Source organism: Olea europaea, chromosome 6, assembly GCF_002742605.1.
Source record: "Olea europaea var. sylvestris chromosome 6, O_europaea_v1, whole genome shotgun sequence".
Lineage (NCBI taxonomy): Eukaryota > Viridiplantae > Streptophyta > Magnoliopsida > Lamiales > Oleaceae > Olea > Olea europaea.
Window position 1 is genome coordinate 3,499,751 of NC_036242.1, and position 5,126 is coordinate 3,504,876.

Sequence of the window (5,126 nt, forward strand, 5' to 3'; positions counted from 1 at the left end):
ATGAACTTGGTTTCATAAACACTAATCCAATCTTATATTCCGATAATAAGAGTGCAATCCATTTGAGTAAGAATCCCATGTTTCACGATAGAACTAAACATATTGATGTTAAGTATCACTTTATAAAGGACATTATCTTAAAAGGAGTGCTGAAAATTAATAAAATTCCCACTTTCCATAATCCATCAGATATGGGAACTAAGGTGTTACCTTTAAAAAAGTTTCAAAACTATTTAAAGATATTATCCATTGATTCCTTTCATTGATTATGCAAGTACTTTGAGCAAATGAAATTGTAAAGAGTTGGTGAAGCTCCTGGCTGCACTATATAGCCAAGAATTTTGGGAGCAAGGTGGAGAGTGTTAAGTCTCGAACTCGTAACCTATTGATTATATAAGTTGTGCTTCCAAAATTATATTAAAGGTGTGTTTCTGGATTAACACTTTTATTAGTGGAGACTTTCTACTGGATCTTGACACATGGAGCCATACTGGTTGTTTGATCTATTTCTAGATGCTTTCAGCTACTTAAGGCTCCAGTGACTTTCTGTCTGGTAGATTGGAGAGATTTTTTCTCGGTTTTGAGTCCGTCTCTTTGCGCTCTCTCTCTCTCTCTCTCTCTCTCTCTCTGTGTGTGAAGAACTCATTCACCTTTCTGATTAGGGTTCGATTTTCTTGGGTGTTTCAACATATAAACTAGTGAAAACCCTTTGTAATACTATAGTTATTTGTAATAGTGTACTGTTGTGTGTTGGTTTGTGAGAATCTAAGTGATTCTTGTGAGAGCAATTCAAGTTTTCTGGAGATCTTAGTGGTCTAAGTTGATTCCTTCATAGATTCGCAGTTTCCTTCGTGGATCTTGTTGAGATAAGTCTTTGTGACTTTGTTCTTGTATTTTTCTGGAACGGTTGTGTATTATTGTTGCCAATTTTTGCCTATTTTAGTGCAACCGAGCTAAATCCATTTATAATGGATGCTCAACAAGAAATTAGGCGTTAGAAGCAATCGCCGAATATCTGGGGCTACTATAAAAAAATCCTTGCGTTGATTTTTTATGTTTATGCACTTTTACTTCCTGTTCTTGATGATTGGTTTATGAATCTTGGTTAATATTGGTATGATTCTCGACATTTAAAGAATAAAAGAATTTCTATAAACATGTTAATTGAAGGAGGATGTCGGTAGAATCTTGATCGCTTGCATTTTGCGGAGAAGCCTTGAGGAAATCTTGGAACATCAGCACGATAGTTATAGACCATGTGTTTTAATTGAACCCAAAGTAGCCTATTTCTTCCCTTTGCATCCAGTTCTTGAGTTTTCCATGTTGCTAATTTAGAAAAATCAATTGATTTCGAAGTACAAGATCCAACATTTGATTCAGATGCACAGAAATTTCCATTGACATTGAAATTCCTATAAGACGCAACAAAAGGAGCTTTGGTCCAATCAAACTTGATTCTCCCACCTTGTGTCGCCCAATCATCCGCATTCCATAAACTGCAGTATACTCTCATCAGTTGATTCGTAGGGAATGGAATGCCGATTGCTTGGTGGTTGGTGAATACTCTAATTGGAATGTTGTCTACCAAGAAGCTGAAATTCATCATAAAGAGAATTAGTCTTAACATTTTTATAGTTTGTGGATTAATGAAAATGAGACTTCAGAGTTTGTTTATCCACTTTCATGATGCATTGAGAATTCCACACAATTTAATAGGTGTGGAAAGTTGCAGCTGGATCAAACTAGAGATGAAATTGTTGTTCCTTATGTTAGGTTTTCATATGAATGAAGGAAAATTTCATTATTCTTGAATGAATGCATACAAGCATTTTAAAGTACACGTGAAATAATCTAGGCTAATTTAGGAATGGAAATCATTAGAATAATTACAGTTGAGTGATAAGGAAAACAATATTTCTCAATATGGTATAACTCTTAATACTCCTCCTCAAGTTTGAGCATGAAGATCCGTAATGCCCAACTTGCGAGTGAAATGCTGAAAAAGATCCTTCCCGAGAGCCTTGGTGAAAATGTCAGCCAAATTGAGTTTGGTAGAGACCTGTGTAGGGAGGATCAATCCAGAAAGATATTTCTCACGCACCAAATGGCAATCAATTTCAATGTACTTGGTACGTTCATGAAAAACTGGAGTGCGAGTGATGTGAAGGGCAACATCATTATCACAAAAAGTGGAATAGGGTTTGAGTCGAAGACAGCGAGATCACGCAGAAGGGACTTAAGCTAAACAAGTTCACAAGTGGTCATGGCCAATGCATGGTACTCAGCTTCGGCAGATGAATGAGAAACAACTATATGTTTCTTCGTACACCAAGAGATGGCGCCCGTTCCAAGTGTAATAAAGAACCCAGTAGTGGAGCGACGAGTAGTGAGGCAACTGGCCTAATCAAAATCCGAGTATGCCAAAAGTCGAAGATCACATTGTGTAGAATAAAATAATCAATGACCTGGAGATCCCTTTAGGTACCGGAGGACATGAATGGCAGCTTGATAGTGTGAATCCCGAGGACTCTGCATGAATTAGCTCAGCATATTGACAGAGAATGAGATGTCTGGACGAGTAATAGTAAGGTAAAGAAGGTGGCCCACTAGTCGTCGATATAGACTAGGATCAGGGAGCAAAGTGCCTGCATCCGGAGTGAATTTCAAATTCTGATCTATGGGAAAAACAGCAGGCCGAGATATTAACAGAACGAGGACAAAGTGATATTATTGGAATTATTTAAAATTGAGGTAGTGATGTGGTGTGTTGCACCACTATCAATGACCCAACATTTGGAATCAAGAGAAGAAGCAGAGAAGGAACCTGTGAACGAGTGATTTGGGGATTTCAGAAGTTCCATTAACTGGGTAAATTGCTCGTGGGAGAAGCCAGGTGTGGTGCTACCGGTTGAGGGCGCGACGGTGGAGGGCTCTGAACTGGCCGAAATCTATTGTACCACTGGTGATGGAGGTCCCTACCCATTTCATTTTCCCTTCGATGGCCACTATTCAGGGTACCCTATTATCTCGAAACACCTTGAACGAGGGTGTCCCGATCTACCACATGCCTCGTAGAGAGATGTTCCAGCCAGCCCAACACACTTTGGCCGAGATGATTTCTGTGATGATGAACAAGTAAGCAAGGCTGAAAATTCTGGTCGAGAGGCAGGTAATTGGACTAGGCGTTGGGCTTCTTCTTGGTGGAGAATGGCGTAGCAACGCCCAATTGAGGGGAGAGGGTCCGTGGATAAGATTTGAGACTAGAGTTGTTGGTAGCTGTCATTCAATACCATAAGAAACTGGTATACTCGGTCCGAATCGTAGAGTTTAGATAATGCTTTGGCTGCACCGCAAGCAGATGGGGTTCTAGGCTGGAGTGAAGCCAATTCATCCCAAAGTTCCTTCAATCTTCCATAATAGGCTGTGCCAGATTGTTGCTCTTGATTGAGGTTGGCTAGTTCACACTTCAATTGAAAAATTTTGGTTTGGTGACCCTGCTGAAAACGTGTTTCCAGTTCAATCCATAGGTCATTAGGCATTACACAATAGATGAGGCTTGCGGCGAGAGATTTATCAATGGAATGAAGGAGCCACAACATTATCATGTCACAGCATCGATCCCAGAGCTGTGCAGCGGCTGTATCGGTGGTTAGAAGTTTAATGGTGCCGAGAACGAAACCTAATTTATTTTTTGCATTCAAGGCACGAGTTACTGATGTTCTCCAAGCGGGGTAATTGTCCCCGTTAAGAACTGCATCAACAAGTACTTGGTTGGGTTGGTCAGATGAATGTAGAAAGTAAAGGGATGAAGCATCTGTAAGGGACATGGTGACATCCGGAATATGAGCAGCGGCTGAATCATCCATGGTGCAGCCGTAGGGGTATGAATTTTCTAACCTAGTTGCTCTGATACCATGTTAGGTTTTCATATGAATGAAGGAAAATTTCATTATTCTTGAATGAATGTATACAAGCATTTTATAGTACACGTGAAATAACGTAGGCTAATTTAGGAATGGAAATCATTAGAATAATTACAGTTGAGTGATAAGGAAAACAATATTTCTCAGTATGGTATAACTCTTAATACCTTGTTTCCTTTTCCTTGGGAGTACACATTGGTGTGAACTTTCTATGGTTGTCCAGATGCATCGCCTAGAAACTCAAAATCAATTTCATCGTGACCAGGTTCTTTAGATGCTAACTGCAAAACCAAATGAACAATTCAATTACTGATTCAAAACATGTGACTCAAGAAAAGACGGAGTGGGGCCGTATAAATACTGGGGTGCTGAGAGAAGATTAAGTTCTGTACTAACGAAAAATGTGGTTACAGTTCCAGGGGAGTCTCCAGGAACAAGTTTGAGTTGCATGGCAAATCTTCCAAACAGGTACTCATTCTTGGACTGAAATTCAGAACCCGAATATTTGTCTAAGGAGAGCGTTAGAAGTCTGACACCATCCAGTATCTTACCGCGGCCATCGCCCCTGTTTATATCAACGTCTCTGTAGAAACTACCAGCTGAAGGGATCACCAAAGAAGTCATGACAATGGAAACTAAAACTACTGCCAGATTCGATAAAGTTCTGGAATTCGAAAAAGTAGCCATTTCTGTTGCTGAAAGAGAAATGTAGCTAGAGAGAGATGGAGGAAGAGAGGATGTGTTTTTGTGATGTGTGAAGTTGGAAATACAGTCTATATATAGTTTCTAGGGTGGGGAATCGTGGGAGTGGGGGGTTTGGCTTTGATCAGAATGAAGATTCTGTGTGCGATATGACAGTGCCTTTGAGCTGGACAAAAATGATAAACTAGATTTAATAACTTGAAGACAGGTAAAGTATACGCGTACAGTATGGCTTTTCGAACCTTCCCAGGTTGAGCCTAAAGTGATACCTGGAATTTGTGCATTATTGAAAGGGATATTTTTTCTAGGTTGCTTCCCACAATGATAATTACTGAAGGAGGAAATGCTTTTACACTTTGGTTGTCATATTTTCCTGTGTCAAATAAGATACTTGATAAAACTTCGTCATTACTTAATGCTTTTACATTTTGCTTGTCGCATGGTCCCGTGTCAAGTAAGATACTCGGTGTAAATTTAAAAAATAAAGAACATTCAACTTCA

At 39.5% G+C, this 5,126-nt stretch overlaps 1 pseudogene; it reads right to left on the reverse strand.

Annotated features, from left to right (window-relative positions):
* Positions 1-1,058: 1,058 nt before the first annotated feature.
* LOC111395528 lies at positions 1,059-4,814 on the reverse strand (annotated as a pseudogene).
* Positions 4,815-5,126: the final 312 nt, after the last annotated feature.